General features: G+C 36.7%; 1 protein-coding gene across 1 annotated transcript in view; it reads right to left on the reverse strand.

Moving 5' to 3' along the window:
* LHFPL3 (LHFPL tetraspan subfamily member 3) overlaps positions 1 to 20,168 on the reverse strand; it is a gene marked incomplete at both ends in the record, with an annotated part of 433,916 nt that overhangs the window by 106,789 nt on the left and 306,959 nt on the right. The gene's annotated exons all lie outside the window — the stretch shown is intronic.

Here is a 20,168-nt window from a genome sequence, read left to right on the forward strand (position 1 = left end):
ACTCACCAGGAACCAAACCAACCATGCTGACACTTGATTTTAGACTTCTGGCCTCCAAAAATGTGAGAAAACAAATTTCTGTTGTTTCAGGTACCCATTTGTTATAGCAGCCTGAGCTAGCTAATACACCTAGTCACCTTATATTTTATGAATAAATGTTTATTAGATATAATATTTTTATATATGTACTATAGAAAATGAAGACTTTAGTGAGAAATATATTCTTATTGTATTAAAAATACAATACAAATGGCCAACAAATATATAAAAAATGTTCAATATCACTAGTAATCAAGGATGTGCAAATTAAAACTATACTAATACTCCATCTAACTCCAGTTAGAATGTCAATAATCAAGAATATAAAAAATGATTACAAGCACTAATAAATGCTTGTGAGGGTGTGGGGAAATAAGAACTCTTATACACTGTTGGTGGGATTATAAATTAGTACAACCACTATGGAGATCAGTATGGAGGGTCCTCAAAAAACAAAGAATGGAACCACCATATGGCACAGTATATCACTCTTCTGTATCTTTACAAAAGAAAAAAAAGAGTGTGAAATCCATGCTTGTTGCAGTACAACCAACAATAGCCAAATTATGGAACCAACCCAGGTGTCCATCAACAGATGAATGGATAAAGGAAACGTAGTATGTACAAACAATGGAATTTTACTCAATTATAAAGAGGAACAAAGTTATGTCATTTTCAGGAAAATGGCTAGAACTAGAGGATATTATGATGAGATAAGCCAGTTTCAGAAAATCAAGGGTTGTATGTTTTTTCTTGTGTGCGGAAGCTTGTGGGAAAATAGGAAACAAAAGGAATTTTGAATAAATGAGGAGAGTAGTAGAATAATGGAAGGGGGCTGAGGGAAGTGGTGAGGGAGAAAAGGAGGATGGAAGAGAGAAACTGTTAAAATAATGTTATGTCCATATATATGAAGGTATCAGTACCAGTCTTGCTAACATGTACAGGGCGGGATGAGAGGAGTGAGAAGCAGGATATAGAAGGAAATACACCAAGTGATGTGTGCATGCATGTTTTTGTCACTTTGAACATCACTATGATTTAATTACAGTGCACCATAAAAGTATAAAACATAATTCTGGGTGTGGTGGCACACCCTTGTAATCCCTGTGCTTGGGAGGCAGAGTCAGGAGGATCACGCAGGTTCGAAGCCAACCTCGCTGGCTTAAGAGACCCTGTTTCCAAATAAAATATAAAATAGGTCTGGGAGTGTAACCCAGAGGTAGAAGGGTTTCCATCTCCAGTACCAACAACAACAAAAAAAGTATAAAAAATAAGATAATAGTGGTATTTAACTTCTACTATATTAGAATCACTAAAATATTCAGGTGAATAGACAGAAATAGTTGGCACTGTAAAAGTAATTTTTGTATCCAACACTAGGTGCTAGGTATTTTAAATGAGCTGGACCCACAAGGTTTGGGCTGGAGAAATAGAGTGGAGGACAGGTACAAATAAGTAAGTGAATATTCCACATTAAAATAATTCAATGTTGACAATTTTAGTAGTTACTTTAATAAAGATAAAAGTATATAGACAGTAAATTCTTCCCAAGTGAGAACTTTTATATCAATGGCAAATTAAAAAGTAATTAAATAGCATCCACTCATGTGTTTATATAACATAACAAATTGTACATGACCAAAAATGACCCCTTGCTACCATAATATAATACATAAGTAGATTTTCTATCTAATATCAAATTTTATGAAGGAAGCAGAAAAATATGGAACCTTAGTTAGTTCATAACCTCATAGATACAAATGTCTTCCTGGTTCACCATGGCTGTAACATTTAGCCAAACTGATGGAGGTACTGAAGGCCACTAATCATTGCCTTATGGGCAGGCTTTAAGCACACTTGCTTAGTTCTAAGTTGTGGTTACATGTAGTTTACTAGTATTTTTTCTAGCCACTTGAGTAGAAACAGTCAGACAAAATACCTATCATCAGGTAGATGCTCAATTACTGGTTATGGACAGGAATGAATGTTCTTTTCCTAGAAAGTTATATTTGCTGAATATAATCTATGTCCTAAGAATGGAAGAAATATCACTAACTTATGCTTTTAAATGTTTAAATGGCACTCAGGATTGACTGATATTTTCCTGAGGACATGTGACATTGAGAAATTGAATAACATATAAAGCAAAATAGAAGCCTTAGCAAGGGTTGGAAGGTTTTGGATATCTCTCATAGCACCAAAACTTGCCTCTAGACTTCCTTATCAACATTGCCATTGTCATCGTCATCATCATCATCATCATAATACTTTTACATATTGAATAAACCCATTTGTTTGAAGGTGCTTAGAACATTACTGAGGCTAACCGATTACTTACATAGTATTCATAATTTCCATATCTCTATCCCTCTCATTTAATGTCTAACCTGGTACCCTGAAACATATGTACTTATAATTCGATTTTTTTGTGTGTGGTACTGGAGATGGAGCCCTTCTACCTCTGGGTTACACTCCCAGACCTATTTTATATTTTTTTTTATTTGGAAACAGGGTCTCTTAAGCCAGAGAGGCTGGCTTCAAACCTGCACGATCCTCCTGTCTCCGCCTCCCAAGCGCGGGGATTACAAGCATGCGCCACCACGCCCGGCTATAACTCAAGTTTAAAAGATTATCTGTATGGAAGAATAGAAGGACTAAATTGTGTTTCTTATAAAAGAGTCATTGCTCACCTTTTAAAATGCAATCAGGTTATTTTATAATAGTTATATACTAGAAATTGTTTCACATTATATTACTGTAATAATCTTTAGGCTAAAAACTGACATAATAGTTTAAATGAACCATCATATCCTTTCCTTTTATAATAAAAATAATGTCTGTACCCTGAGGGGCATATTCAAATAGTTGTATTAGTAATGGTCTCCTGCAATTTAATTATGTCCTGGAATTTAATTATTTGGGTCTCTGGGACAGGTTTGACTGCAAGTTTCATTGCTACCTAAATATAAAGAGCTGTTTTCAAGAGGTCTCTTCAGTATTTTCTTCCTAATAGAGATGTGGCTTCACTAGGCACAAATACTTTAGAGGATGAGTTAAATATGAGGTTCGAGTCCTGTCTCTTTGTAGTAGTATTGAAATAAACAGGGCCCGCTCATAGACTCTTATAAAGAACCAGAGAAAAGAAAGTACACAGAAATTTTTCCCACCCTTATCCAAGAGAGATGACTCAGTGCTTCCTAATGCAGTCCTTGATTTTTCCCAGCACTGTTATAGTTAATAACCTCCTTCTTAGTTCCTCTCAGTTTTATTTCCCATAAGTTATTCCTGATGGTTCCTTTTATGCCCTCTGGGATGATAAGGAATATGTTAAAATTATCTTCCAGTATGAAGCACTTAGAAAAGTTGTAATCACATCTTGCCTATGCCTTCTTTCCCATCAACTAATACCCTCAGGTCCTTTCCCACATTCTCAGCCTTTCATCATGCTGTTTTGGAAGTGTTCTTGTTCTTCATTGTCTCTTGTTAAAAGGAGGTGTTTAGAATTGAATGCAATATTTAAGACCTAGCAAAAGCTCTGCAGATAAAAACTAGGCCAACATACCTCTTATTATGAGCTTCACCAGTGGAACTTGTTTGCTTTTTTAGGAAAAACAGCAAATTGTAAGCTCATAGTTTACTTACAGCAGACTAACTACAATCCTATCAGACTCAGTCTTTTTCATTAACAATGATAGATCCATTCTCCCACCATCCTTTGTATATAGAGAAGATGATCAATAGTCTTACTGAATATAATAAATCATGTTAATTTAGGTTACAGATTCTCAATCATGAACCACACTTCTTCTAAGGGATTTCTGAGGAAGTGAAGTTGGGTGGATAGAACATAGCGGAGTAATTTAAAAAGCATATTTGGTGTGGTTTTGTTCTTGAAAATTCTTAGGAAATGAAGCCAGGCATGGTGGCACACACTTATAATCCCAGTACTTGGGAGGCTGAGACAGGAAGATCCGTCTTCGCTGCCAGCCTCAGCTACTTAGGCATTCCACAGCTTAGCGAGACCCTATTTCAAAATAAAGAATAAAAAATCAGGCTGGGGGTATAGCTTGGAGGTAGAAAGCTCTTGGGTTCAATCCCCAGCACCACACACACACACACACACACACACACACACACACACACACACACAACTCTTAGGAAATGAGAAGGCAAGTTACCAATTTATTATCTCAGTTGCAAATTTATATTTCATGGCCTACTCTGCAAAAATGTAGATGGGTCTTTTAAATGCTTTTCCTTTGTCAACTATTATGTTGTTAAGTTTTGGCAATAGTATATTGCAGGGGATGATACTTCTTGTTAACAGCTTTTCCTGACACTCAAGGGTAGATTTCCAGAAATCTCTAGGGAATATTTCTAAGCAAGTTATAGCAGCAAGTAACACATGGAGTCACAGCTCTTCCCTCTCCAACAAGGTCTGGATCTCAGCCCTAGAAGTTGGGGGTGGAGGCAGCTCTTCTTTGGATATTGGAAATGCCTGTTTCCTATATAACTTTATAACATTTTACTAATTCCTTGTTGCTTCAACCCCTTCTTATAACTAGTAAACATATACTTTTTGAAATGCTGGGAACTTAACCCAGGGCCTTGCATATGCTAGGCCAAGTGCTCTATCACTGAGCTACATACCAGCCCTAACAATTCTTTACAGCAACCTTTCCCTATTCAGGTTACTGTGAGTTTTCCACCTCTAATTGGATGTTGACTAACTACAAAAGCTGTGAGAAAGAGCAAGTTACAACCTGTAAAGACTGAGTAAGTAAAAAGTTCCACAAGACTAAAACAAACAAACAAACAAACAAACAAACAAACAACCTCCCCAAACAGCTGTTCCCTGTCTTGGTTCCTGGTGTTGTTACTCGAATCAACTTCTGTGCCTGATGTTGCAGCCCATCCCTGGTATCTATGCTGTTCTACCATTTCAGTAATCTCAGTTTTTATGTTTTTTCCCTGCAAGTATTTTTACTCTAACCAAATGTGTATATTTCACTTCCACAAGGTGACCTATATCCTTGCATCTACTCTTATAGAATGTGTTTCATTCTGAACCAGTTCTAAATTCTTATAAACCTGGTTTACCATACAATGTCTCTTTAAAAAGTATCTTCAAATGAAGCTTATTATATATTCTTTTTCACCTGTCCTATAATTACCCCCAGTATTTCTGTAGCCTTAATACATACATTCATTATGGTTAATTTTGGTTATCACCTTGAATAGATTGAGGGTTGCCTTAGAGAACTGGTAAAGCATACTTCTGAGTGTATCTGTGAGGGTGTTTCTAGACCGATGTGTGGGTCACTGAGTGGGGTTGACCCGCCCTGAATGCGGGCAGCACTATCCAATAGATTAGGGGCCTAGATGGAGCAAAAAGCAGTTGGGAAAGCTAGCTCTTGCACATTCTCTACCTCCCTGAGTAGGTGTGGATTTCTACTGCAGTTATCTATGGACATCAGACTCCAGGTTCTCCAGCCTTTGGATGCAAACTTGAACCTATGGCTCTCCAGAGGGCTTTCAGGTCTTTAGCTTTAGGCTGGGGATGCATCATTGACCTCTCTTCTTCTGAGGCCTCCAGCTTCTTGGACTGAGCAGTGACCAGTTTTCTTGGTTCTCTGGCCTGCAGATAGTAGCTATTGTGGGTCTTTATAGCCTCTGTGAGTCAATATAATGCATCCTCTTTTGTAAATATTTATAACTTCGCTAATATACATAATGTACATTGACAAACACATCAATCACTAAGATAAACATGAGAAGGGGGAGGGAATGGGTTGGGAATTGGGGGAGGGCTAAATGAGTGATGTGTGCATGTATGCCTCTACCATCTTGTATTCCATGAAGATATATGACTACAATGTACCAATAAATATATATATCTATAAATATATATAACATATGCATATACAGTATCATACTATATATAGTATATATGTACGCTGATATATAGTATACACACATATATGTAAATATATACATTCTCTTGTAAATATATGTTCTATTTCTCTGGAGGACCCTAATACAATATGCAATGTAAAACACACATTTAAATGTTCAAAATCTCTTTTCTACATCTGTTGACATTCTGCCAGTTAAGTCACAACCTCCACAAAGGCAGGAACTTTGTCTTTTATTTCTCCTGTATTTCTTCCTTGAAGGACCTGGCGCTATGCTCTTTGGAGGCTTCTTGCTGATTTGGAGCTAAACAAATGGCTAGGGACAGCTAGAACGTTTACTTTTTTGTCAACTCTTTGACACATGATGTGCTGACAACTACTGAAGAAGAAGGAAAATACTCAAAGGAGTATCCATGCACATGAGGCATATGTAACAATAAAATATATACACGGCCCATTTGCCAGACTTCCTACTTAAGTGAAATATACCAGTCAGAAGTGAATCCTATCCAGTGTAGAATTAACACATGTCAAGCTGAGAAGTCAACTGAAGGAGTCAACAATGTAGGGGCATTTTTAAGGGCCAGTATGGTTAGAAGATACACTGGCTAGAGTTAATGATAAGATTTTTAGCTTTTCAACACCTTTTATGCATCAATTGGCAAGTCTGAGTCATGAGCAGGGAGCTGGAACACAGCCACTCCATCAGCACTGGCCAGAATTGGTGTAGTATTAAACATTCTCATTTCAGGTCTAAGTTCCAAAAACATGGTTTAAAATGTTTAAAGATACCATTATTAATCAATGAGTAGAATTGGAGTTAGTCCTTATTTTCATTTTTTAAGAAAACTAATCTTTAGTTAAAATTACAAAGATAAATATTATGACAATGGTACATTTAATTTTAAATGGAAATGTCTAAGATTAGCTCTAGGGAATACCAGGAATATGAAAAACCTCTTCCTCCTCCCCCTTCTCTTCTTCCTCCTCCTTCCCCTCTCTGCAATGCTCAAAAATACTGCTACCAGTTGCAAATAATCCAGCAATTTTGCATATACAATGAGCTTCTTGACAAATTTACCTAATGGGACTAAAAGGGAAGATTTATTAGCCAAATTAAGCATTCTAACAACACAGGCTCAAAGTAAATATTATTTATATTACCACTGGCATCTCCCCAAGAGATAGTTGGTAAATATAGAAAGATCCTTTTTACATTATCATATAAAAAAGATCATTGAGCATTTGATTTTTGTCACTTGTCAAATTCTACAACTTGATTTGCTGGTATCTGAGGACTATGCATGCCAGGGCAGAGCTATGTTTTGATTTCTGGTGCTTTATCTTAGCTGAATATGGTAGTGATTTAGGGAAGGCTTAGTCTAGGGTAGTATCTGCAGCAATAAAATACTATTCTATTTAAGGCTTGCTTGGTAATGTACTTAATACAATGTTACCTCCTAAGACATTCCATATCCATACACAATTATCAGCACTGATATAGAAAAAGAATGGGCTATATATATATATATATATATATATATATATAACTTTCAGTAAACATGAGAATAACTATCATTGGCATACACCTCAGACTTATGTTCCCCTCTGCCTATTTTCTAAACCCTTCTATCAAAGGCATTCACGATCTACCTGTGGGCATAGATTCCCTAACATCAGAAGAATGTTAAATACTCCATCTTCCCTGGTGCTTCCTAATGAAAAGGACCATAAATTTACCACCTTTTAACGGGATACAGACAGTAGGCTTGGATAATTCACAGTTACAGCTATTTCATCATTTCCTGAATTCCAAGAGCAGCAGTCAATGCACAATGAGAATGTTGCATTGTTAAATAATTCTCTCTGTACACAGCACCACATAATATGGATGACGTATTGTCTTTGGATTCTACTGTGGAGGAAGTATAGCCTGGTATATCACATGTAAATTATATCACATGTAAAATTTTACAAGAGTTCAAATCTTAAATTTTCAGCACAGAGCAGTTACAGTGTGTACAAAGCTGTCCTAGGTTCTGAACTCTTCCTAGTTTGTTATTGGGAGGATTGTGAATACAAATAATGGCAGGGATGGTGTCATCATCAGGGCTTGGAAAAATTAGGAAGGCTGTTGAATTAGAAGAGCAGCCTAGTAGGAGACCTAATTTTTATTCCTGACTGAGAATTACTTCAGTTAGTTGTGAAGACATAGAAACGTATTATAACTAGTAATCAATTAGAAAGTGCATAATTTTCCTGGGGCAGGCTTCTCCTATATAACTACTAAAATTTCTTAAAGTTAAAGGAATAAAGAAACAAATTTATTTAAAAGAAGAACAGGTGATTTTAATAGTCAAGATATAAAACCAACCTAATTGTCTATCAATGGATAAACAGATAAAAAATGTGATACATATCCACAATGGAATACTACTCAGCCTTAGAAGAAAATTAGCTGGGCATGGTAGCACATGCTTGTAACCCAGCAATTGGAAGGCTGAGTTAGAAGGATCACAGGTTTGTAGATAGCCTCAGCTACTTAGTGAGGCCCTCTGCAATTTAGTGAGACCCTGTTTCAAAATATAGAATAAAAAAGAGGGGTTGAGGGTGTAGCTTGAAGGTAGAATACCCCTGGGTTCAATCCACAGTATCAAAAGAGAGAAATGTAGAGAGAAGAACATTTTGTAATTTTTAACAAGGGTGAAACTTGAGGACATCACGTTAACTGGAATAAGCCAAGCATAGAAGGACAAATACTCTGTGATCTTACATATAAGCATAATCTAAAAATAGTCAAAGTGTTAGTTAGGAGCAATTAATATAAGAGATAGATTTTATAGCATTGGTGACCACAGTTAATAACTATATGTTGTATACTTGAAAATTTCTAAGAGAGTAGATTTTAAGTGTCCTCACAATAAGTAAATGATAAGTGAGATAATGGATATGTGAATATGCTTTATTTAGCTATTCCACAACATATTAAATTATTAAAAGATTGTGATGTATATAATCAAATAGTTTTTGTCAATAAAAATAATAACAGTGGATATGGTAGATTTCAAAATGTATAGCAATAGAACATGGGCATATGGTGGGCTCTTGTCTAAACTGATTTAAACAAGGAAACTTTCACAAAAAATTTGTGGATAAACCTGCTCACCACAACTTTGTTCAATATTACAATATCTTCTACTCTCCTGAAAATGTTCCATCATTATAATAACTTGGCGCCTCATATTTTGGTTGCAATTGCAGCCAAATGGTTCTCCATCATAACTGCAAGGCTAGAGGAGGTAGGTTGTAGGTCACTGGGGGCATGGCCTTGAGGATTGTATCTATCCTTGGCCCCACCCCTTCTCTCTCTCTTTTTGTTTGCCATTAGTTGAGCAGTCCTTTGGCATGTCCTGCTGCCATGATGTTCTTGCCTTGGAGCCAGTCAACTATGGACTGAACCTCTGAAACCATGAGCCAAAATAAAACCTTTCCTTCTCTAAGTTGTGCTTGTCAGGTGTTTAGGTCATAATGATGAAAAAGCTGATTAATGTAACTTGTTACTCAGATGTTCCAAACCAAGGCATCCCAGTGCTTCATAAAATCTAAAATCCTTTTATGTCCTTACAATGTTCAGACATTAAAAACCCTACACTATACAGTTTGTGTACTACTATGAAGTAGGCCATAAAAATAAAAAATAAAGGGAAGGTAAGTATTCTAAAGAGCTTAAATTAAATTAAGGGACAACAATGCAAAAAAGACATGCCATCCAAAGCACTTCAGCTTGTTTGCAGATTTTAATTTGGGAAACTAAAAATACAGAAAGCACATTTTGAAACCTTCTGCCTCTGATATTCACACTTGTAACTGAACAGTTGGACTCTAAAGGCAGGAAGTCTGATGCTCAGAGCCCTGCCACTAAGTGTCTTTGGGGCTGATAATGAGTCACACCTATCATCCTTTCTGGTAAGCAATCTGGTTAGAAAGCTGGCACTCATGTCTAAAATGTTAGGCCCTGAAGCTAATACATATTTTAGTTAAAATGAAAAAATTGCATGGGCTCAGAGGATGTTTCCCCCACAATATTACTATCTTGTTTATATGAAATGAATACCTACAGTACATTGTGTTGTTTGTTCCTTCTGAATGTGTGCCAAGTGTGACAGTGGAGCCTATTAAGGCCCATCAGGCAAACTGGCTCTGGCAGGGCCCTTGGAGGGAAGATGACAGCAGGCTGGATGGGGTGTTGTTTTGGAAACTTTGAAGAAGTTTCATATTGTGAGTAGATTGTGAACATTTTATACACTTCCATATTTGTGTGGGGAACCTTTGTATTTGGTTGGTAAGGTCATATTCAGTAAAAGATAGGCTCCAGGGGAGAGTTAAAAAATTAGCAAAAATGTATCCTTGAATTTCCAAGCTGAACTGATAGTGTCTGCAAGGTTTTCATAATTTGGAGGTAGAGGGCAGCCAATGAGAAAAGTAGGCTGGTACTGGCTTCACAAATGGACATCACAAATGATTAGTGATGTGCAGCTCAACAGAATGACTCATGATAAAAAGAACAATGTAGTCTTATCTTTCTTCTTTTATGGTTAAAATACAGAGGGACAAAATTCAGGGAAGTATGGGAGACACTATGACAATAAAAATGCCAAGTGTTAATTTCTCTCTGTGTGCTGTGAAATGCTTATTACTGCTGCTAGGTTTGTGCCCATGAATGGAAGGATTTTTGTTTCCAGTACTGTGGAAACATATCACATTTTACTAATAGTACAAAGGCATAATAAATATTTGTTGTTTAAGCTGGCTGTTTTCTGTGATATACCCCAAATGCCAAATGTAATTACAGTCCTTGTTTTTGAATGAATATCATAATTAACTTAGATAGAAGGGACACCTTCTTTTTACATGTTTTGCTCCATGAAGGAGGACAATGTATTGAATATATAATTAATGTCTTTTCAATAAAAGCATCCAGGTGTAGGCTAATGTAAGGGAGATGTTAGTGATATGTTTTCGGGACTATATAGGGTTTGCAAAGATGCTTTAATAAATTAAAAGTGAGAAGGGCCTTATGCAGATAACTTATAGGGTCACAGTGTTTAAGAAGACAAAAAGACAATGTTTATTGCCCATAATCCACCTCAGTGATTAATACCCACATGATGAGAAAATTTGTTTTAAAACCTGAGCCTGGATTTATTCTCCTTTTGCTCTTTAATACAATAATTTCTCTGGATATAAATATCTCTTACACATAATAAGCCACAGACACATCCTAAGTTTTCTACTAGGTAAAGAAAGAGCACTCTTTATAAATATCACCTGTTATTTTTTATATTACATATAAAACTGTATATGTTTATATTACCTTAATTCTTTAGTTGAACATATATCATTAAGTGGTTCCCTAAAGAAAATTAGTCTTCCTCTTTTCTTTCATCTATCTACCCATCCATCCTTCTCTTTATTCAAAATAAAAATAATTCAATAATTCAAATAATATCATCTTTGTCTCTAACATATAAATCATAAGATAAAAGAGCTATTTGGGTTAAAGGAATGTTGATAAGGAAGCCCACACAGGAGCCTCTTTTTCATTTCCCACCTCTTCTTTCCCATTCTTCTGGTACAGCTGAAGTACCTCCAAAAACACTATGAGACTTTGTGGAGCCCAAGAAGAAAATGAATTCTAGGAGATGAAATAACTTGTCCCTGAGTGACAACCTATCAAAATGGCCAAAATTCTATAGGAGTTTCCTGATTCTCAAAAAACCTTCCTTTATCTGATTTTCAGTACTTATAAATCATATACCTGATCTGTATCTACAATATATATATAGAACTCTGACAACTCAATAATAAAAAATAACAAATTAAAAGCAGGAAAAAATTGAATATGAATTAATCCAAAGAAGGCATATGTCTGTTTTTGTGCCAATACCATGTTGTTTTTATTACTATCACTTTGTAGTATAATTTGAAGTCAGATATTGTGATGCCTCCTGCATAGTTCTTATTGCTGAGTATTTCTTTGGGAATTCTGAATCTTTTATTTTTTTATATGAATTTTATAGCAGACTTCTCTCTATATCTGTGAAAAACGACCATGGTATTTTTTCCTTTGGTGTATTTTTAAAATATGCTTTTATTGGTGCACTTTAGTCTTATATCATAATGTAAATCATGTTGACAGTGACATACATGCACACAGCACTTGGTGGCCCATGGTATTTTAGTAAAAGTACTAAAATACCATAGTATTTTTTTGGTGGTACTGGGGGTGGAACCCAGAGGCTTTCTACCTCCGGGCTATACTCCCAGACCTATTTTATATTTTATTTGGAAACAGGGTCTCACTAAGTTGCTGAGAACCTCACTAAATAGCTGAGGCTGGCTTTGAACCTGTGTGATCCTCCTGTCTCAGCATCCCAAGCTCGAGGATTACAAGCGTGTGCCACTATGCCCAGCTTAAAATACTATAGTATTTGTAATAAAAATACTAAAATACCATAGTACTTTAGTAGGGCTTGCATTGAATATGTAGATTGCTTCTGGTACGATGTCCATTTTCTCTTTATTCTGCCTACCCAAGAGCATAGGAGGTCTTTCTATCTTCTAACATATTCTTTAGTGATATAGTTTTCAGTGTAGAGGTCTTTCATCTTCTTGGTTAAATTTATTCCCAAGTATTTTATCATTTTTGAGATTATTGTGAATACAGCTATTTTCTGGATTTCTTTTTCAGTGAATGCATGGTTGGCGTAAAGGAATGCTCATAATTTTTGCAAGTTGATTTTGTATCTGGCTACTTTGCTGAAGCTATTTGTCACCACCAACTGATGAATAAACAAAAGAAATGTGGGACATCTATAATGGACTCTTCTTTGGCAATAAAAATGAATAAAATATTGATGCATGCTTCAATAGTATGATCCTTGAAAATACGCTAAGTGAAAGAAGCCACTCACCAAAGAACACATATATGATTCAACAGAGATGAAATGTTCAGAATAGGCAAGTCCAGAGAGACAGAGAGGATATTAATGGTTGACTATGTCTGTGGGGTGCAGATGGTGGCGGGGAAAGGAGGGGGATGACGGCTAGTGGATATGAGAAGTTTTGGCAGGGATGATAAAAAGTTCCAAATGAAAACCTATTATGATTATACAACCATGAATATATTAAGGACCATTGAACCACATACATTAAATGGGCGAATTTCATGGTATGTGAACTATATCTCAATAAAGCTATTATTTAAAAGGGTGGGATGAGGGATATTGTTAACAACCATCTCTAAAACCCGAATCTATTGCATACACTCAAAGAGATTCATGGTTTGTACCATATGAAGTAGAAATTAGGGGTTAAACTAATTATCACACATATACCCTATTTTCTAAGAGTATCTTCTTGTGGGTGGGAGAGGATATTTTTCCTATGCCAGTATAAGTTACTGAAAGGCAAGATGACAGCAGGGGAGGTTTAATTTTTACTTCTTTGGGGACTTTGAGATCAAAGTTGCTATAAACACTGGGCATGGTGGTTTCATGCTTATAATCCCAGCATTCGGGAGGCTGAGAGAGGAGGATCTCAGTTCGCAGACAGCCTCAGCTACTTAGTGAGGTCCTTTGCAATTCAGTGAGACCCTGTTTCAAAATAAAGAAAAAAAATAGGGTTGGGAGTATAGCTTGGAGGTAGAATACTCCTGGGTTTCATCCTTAGCATCATAAAAAAAAATAGTTGCTGTAAAGTTAGGGTTTTGCAAGCTCTCTTTATGAGTGGAAGAAACATTATTTCTTACCCCTCTTCTTTTAACAATAATATGATAAAAATAAAAGGGCTGAAGTTGGAGTGCACATATTGTCAACTTCTTTCTTCGTTCCAGGTATAACTAAAAAGCCAGTTACAACCAGCTTGTAAGACAGATAACAATTCTCTAGTATGTTGTTATCTCCATAGAGGACAATAAGATTAAGTGATCTGCCAACTCCCTGGACAGAAAGGTGTCAATATCAGGTACTCTGGGAGCTCTGGTGGAAGTTCTGAACTCCCTTCCTGCCCAGCACACTCATAAGTGATCTTTGTCATTTACTTTAGTGCCAGCTGTTTCTTTCAACCTAAGTTCAGTGGAGTAATTCAGTTTGCTCTGGGATATCACATGTTAACATTGTGCATTTAGGAAAGGCTGAAAAAGCCATGGGCATGCATGTTGCTGGACAGGCAAACTCCTTCAGTGTAACTTTACTCATAGCAGGTTACTGTTTTCTACTAATCCATAAAGGACAAAAATCCAATGCAAGTAAACCTCGAGAGCCATAGAATGCATTTTTAGGACCAGATCTCATTTAGCTTTTAGATTGGCAGGCGAGGCTTCAAAGGATTATAAGGGGATTAGAGACTAAAAATTCAGGTATTTGGGTATCGGGCCACAGAGTTGGAAAGGAAGGAAACTCTTGAAACTCTGTCATCATTTTGCCTCATGTGTTGTCAGAGAATGAGAAGTATAGGACAAATGCCTCAACAGAACCAACTACTGTGAGGAGAAGATGATGCTTTTCCTAAAGGAAGTAGGGATTTATACTGTAATAGGGTAAAAATGGCCTTTTTCATGAAAATGGAAAGAAGACAGGTTCTTCAGCCTCCTGGCATCAAAGCCCAGCCTTAGTCATGGTCTCATGACATCTATATCTGTATTAGTACTCTATCAATACAGCTGTCAAAAAGGTATATGGGTATTTTATTTAACCTAGCATTTGATTATAAACCCCCAAACTGGGCCCTTATACACAGAAATTACTCTCATTTCAAGATCTTCAATTATGAATTAGAAAGCTTTGTGCCATTATATACCTAGAAGTGGAAAATCACTGGAGGAAAAATATATTACAGTAAAGATTAAAAAAAAGTTGTACTTGGCTAGAGGTGCTGTGTATAACAAAGGACCAAGTTGAAAGCTAGACAAGGCAGTTTAAAACTGTTAAGAAGTACTTATAATAATGAAATGGATGTTTATTTATGCAAGTATTTTAAGAAGCACAGACCTGAAAGGAGGAAGCAGAGACTGTCACATATTGATAAATGGTCATAATGGAAGCAAAAGTACAGTTTGATAGTTTGACAGTGAATCAAGAAGTAAAGTAGAAACAAAAAATATGGCCGGGCGTGGTGACCCATGCCTGTAATCCCCGCGCTTGGGAGGCGGAGACAGGAGGATCGCGCAGGTTCGAAGCCAGCTGCGCTGGTGTAAGAGACCCTGTTTCCAAATAAAAAAAATATAAAATAGGTCTGGGAGTGTAGCCTGGAGGTAGAAGGGCTTCCAGGAAACCCAGTAACAACAACAAAAAAAAAAAAAAGAAAAAGAAACAAAAATATGTAACAGAAACTACAGATAAGAGGGTTTATTCATCAATTTTCCATCTTAAAAACCTCTATATATCGACAGTAAACTATTCTCAATGACAAGTCTAAAACATTATTATACATCCAAATGCTCTCTGAATTGTCCAAGATTAAGTTACACTAACAAGACTTGCCTGTTTCTTTGATATTCTAAAGCTGGGTCACAGGCTATTCTGAAGGTCCCCTAAGTGCTGTGTATGACCCTTGCCATATTGTATGATACGTGTCTAGCTCCCCAGTGACACCACAAGCTCCTTAAAGACAAAAAGCATGACATTAACATTCTCCATCATCTAGAGCACTGCCGGAGTCAGCTAATAAATATTGCTAATTAAAGTAATAAATGAGTATTAAGAGATGAATATATTGAACTAATTTGAATGATTTGAAAATTGATATCTTTAATGTACTGATTTAATAGATATGTAGTATTCTACTAAATAGAGTGGATTTGCTATTATTTTATTAACCAGTATATCTCTCATTTCAGTCATTCTGGAAAACAACTTTAATTGAATTTCATCAAAGAAATAGAATGAGCACTAGTAAAGAAAATCCTGTGTGTGTGTGTGTGTGTGTGTGTGTGTGTGTGTGTGGTATTGGGAATGAAACCCAGGAACAACTTTAATTGAATTTCATCAAAGAAATAGAATGAGCACTAGTAAAGAAAATCCTGTGTGTGTGTGTGTGTGTGTGTGTGTGTGTGTGTGTGTGTGGTATTGGGAATGAAACCCAGGAACAGTCTACCTCTGAGCTACACCCCTAGCCCTATTTTTTATTTTTTATCTTGAAAGAGTGTTTGATTAGGTTGCAGAGGGCCTCACTGTGAGAGTACTGAGATGCAGGCTCCTGCTTAAAGGGTTAATGAAGCAACTCTGGCTCCTGAGAAGCAGCTTGGAATGCCAGGCTGGGAGGCAAGCACACTTCCTCTAATCAGTGAGCTATGAGTTTTGCCAAGTTCTTTTGAAGGTCAGGAAGCCGCTCCGGGCCTCTTTGCATGTCCTTCCCTGTCTAGACATCTCAGAAAACTTATTGGTATGATATACAGCTTGAGATCTTGCGAGCAGTCACAGGTGTTCCTTGCTTCTATTTGTAAAACAAAGAGTTGCTTTAAGTTTGAGATTAGACCCTTGGCATTACTTACACACATCCATTGTTGCTTTAAGATAACCTTGTAATGTCTGAAATAGCTAATTCATCAATGTAACACATAGAAGCTCTCTCAATAAAACATGCAGTTGTACATGAAAATCTGCATCCCCTGTGTCCTGCGAAGCGGCTCCACCCTTGGGTCTCCAGTGCACAGACACTGACGCCTCACTAAGTTTCTGAGGCTGGCTATAAACCTATGATTCTCCTAGCTTAGCCTCCCACATACTGGGACTACAAGGGTGCACCACTGTGCCTGACTACAAAGAAAATTCTAAAACAACAAAAGTGGATTATCATTGCAAGCTAATATGTAACACCAAAATGCCAATGACATTATATTAAGAGCTTTATAGAACAGTCATGATAAAAGGAATATGAGAAAATAACAAATATATAGAATGAATTAAAAAAAGCAATATAATTAATGACAGAATATTTTTATACTGTGGCCTAAAAATAGTTTCATAAGTAAATGTTATAGTTCCAAATAAAGGAGGCTCTAGGCTGTGTTGACAGAACTATCTGTGAATGTGAGAAACTGCATATTATTCTTGTTAAAGTCATTTGTATCTTACGAAATCAATTTGTACCATCTTTTTTTTTTTTTTGAGCTACTGGGGATGAAACCCAGGGACATTCTACCTATGAGCTACACCCCAGCCCGATTTTTAAGTCTTTTTATTTTTGAAACAGGGTCTCACTGAGTTGTGAAAGGCCTCACTACTAGATAAGGCTGTCTGCAAACCGATCCTTCAGTCTCAGCCTCCCAAGTGCTGGGATTACAAGTGTGCACCACCACGCCCTGCTAATTTGTACCATCTTAAAAGGCCTTTCCAGCTTCCTGCTCTCCAAAGTACAGGTGGCATGCTGTCTCATTCCTCACAGAGCCCAAGGGGAAGGTGTTAAGCCTGAGCGATGTTCCTGATACAATCACAGCTAATGGTTTCATTTGATCACTGAGTGAAAAATTGGCAGGTGTTGGGGGGATGGCAAATGAAGAAGCTACCTAGGGGACTGTTCTTCAGCTGGCCTGCATTCTAGTATCAACTCTGTTAGTGCAGAGGGCATTTATTATGCATCATTTTGAATTTGACTAAAATACATGGCAGGTTATATGAATCCTAATCCCAGCTGAAACATTAGGGGCCTGTGGGACTTTGACCAAGTCATGTGATATTTCTAGGTCTTCCAAGTTCTTTGTTTGAAGTAAATAATCTGAATCTAGTGAGTTCTACATTACTCTTCCTTTTCAGAACCCTGGTATACGGCTTTTCTCTCTAAAAAAAAAATCACACACACACACACACACACACACACACACACACACACATATATATATATATATATATATATAATGTTTCTTTGGATTATTTAGGTTTATGACATAGCCCAAGTTAAATTTTTCATCATCAAACAGGAATATACATAAAGCTAACATGATCAAATAATGTTTTAATGTGTTGGAAGAAGGAGAGCCTTAAAAACAAGGTAGTCAGAGGCATCAAAGCACGATGTTTAAGAATGTGGGCTCCAGAGCCATACCATCTAGTTCTGAATCCTGGTTCTGGCACTTGGCAGGTGTGAAACTGTAGGTAGGGCCTTGTATGCCTCAAACTACACATATATGCAATGTAAGTAACAAAGATAGTACTTTTCTCACAGGCTAGTGAAGAGGGTCACTATTGTGAGGTGTAGGGTAAGCACTGTGTAAGGTGGTAGTTGTTAAGCAAGCATCCAGGCATTAGAGCACTGACAAAAGTATCTTCTTTATTATATAACTTTTAAATTCTTTGTTGGTTCCCATGGTTATAGAACACTCTGTGATGGGTGTTGTATATTGAGCCAGAGTGAAAAAAGCCCTTGCTTTTCTTTTGTTTTATACTAATACACAAAACTTGGAGCTGAGGCAGTTGCTTCTTGGTCTTATGGACAAGACAGACTTCTGGAAGACTACAGAGGAGAAATAGTGGGCATTCTTGACATGTGAAGCTCCAGACCCAGCTATTCTGAAAGGGCCTCTCTAGTGAGTTCTTGTTCAGGGAGATGGATTCCTTATTGTTTAAGGCCTAAGAATTTTGAGTTTGCTTTCTATTACTTGGCAACCACAAACAAACACTGTAGTTGATATGGCATGCATAGATAGTACTTTTCCCTCTAGATACACAGACATTGGTTTGGATTTTGTCTGTTTAAAAATTTGTATTGGTGCATTACAGTCATACATCTTAATGGGGTACAAGATGATGGAGGCATACACACAAATGGGAATTGGATTTTGTCTTTGATAAACTAAGAAACACTACTATCATAAATATATTAAAACAAAACAGCCCCCAAAATAAAAAGTATATATATATATATATATATATATATATATATATATATACTTAAAATCTGAAGTCTCACTATTGAAGCCATAGAGCAGTAAGTTTTGCAGCAACATGAAGTTAGAGCATTTGGATCAAACTTTTGTTGTTGTTGACAACTCTATGTCTATGTGATTACACGTCTGGATATATCTGAATACTAGAAAGCATTTGAAAAAAACATAGAAGGTAATTGATTAGATTTTATTTCTTTCTTTGTGGTACTAGAAATGGAACCCAGGAGAATTCTACCTCTGAGCTACATCTCCAGCCCTATTTCCTTCCTTCATTCCTTCCTTCCTTTTTTCTTTTCTTTTCTTTTTTTCCTTTCTTTCTGTTCTTCTCTTTCTCTTTCTTTTTTTTTTTTTTTGTGGTACTGGGGATGGAACCCAGGGGCATTCTACCTCTGAACTACACCCACAGTCCTATTTTTTTAGTCTTTTTATTTTTGAGACAGGGTCTCACTGAGTTGTGAAGGGCCTCACTAAGTAGCTGAGGCTGTCCATGAACTGTGCTTTTCTGGTCTCCACCTCCAGAATGCGGGGATTACAAGCATATGCCACCATGCCCAGCTTTACTTTTTATTTTGAAACAGGGTCTCACTGAATTGCAAACGACCTCACTAAGTAGCTGAGGCTGTCTGTGAACCATGATCCTCTCATCTCACTCACTCAAATGCTGGTATTACAAGCACATGCCACCATGCTAGCTAGATTTCCCTTTTTATATCTAGATACTTTATCATTATGCAGATATGCATTGTATCTAAGGAAAACAAAAGAAATGCAAGATGATATTAGAACTCTTCCAACTCTGAAACTTTGGAAGGGACAAATTGAAGATAGAAAGAACAGTGTTGTTTCTACTAGGTAACTGCACACTGGTCCTTGCAGACTTCAAAGACTTTCCTCTGTGTTTTGATTTAAGACCTTTGCTCCATGTCATGCATGAAAAGCCTTGAGTGATTCTTGGTGTCTAGAAAAAGCTTATAAATTTCTGGATTCATTGTTCAGAAGGTCCATTTCACTGGACTTCACATTCAGCTCAGAATCAATTCTATTTTATTTAAAAGTCAGCTAAATCACTGAATTCAGGGGCGGTTTTAATTGAGGTACTGTGTTTCAGATTCTGCAAATGTTTTAGTTCTTTTTAATTTATTTTTATTGGCCCAGAAACAAGTCCACACACTTTCAGCCAATTGATTTTTGACAAAGGGGCCAAAAACATACACTGGAAAAAAGATATTCAACAAATGGTATTGGCAAAACTGGTTAACCATATGCAGAAA

Source organism: Muscardinus avellanarius, assembly GCF_963383645.1.
Source record: "Muscardinus avellanarius genome assembly, chromosome: 9".
Taxonomy (NCBI): domain Eukaryota; kingdom Metazoa; phylum Chordata; class Mammalia; order Rodentia; family Gliridae; genus Muscardinus; species Muscardinus avellanarius.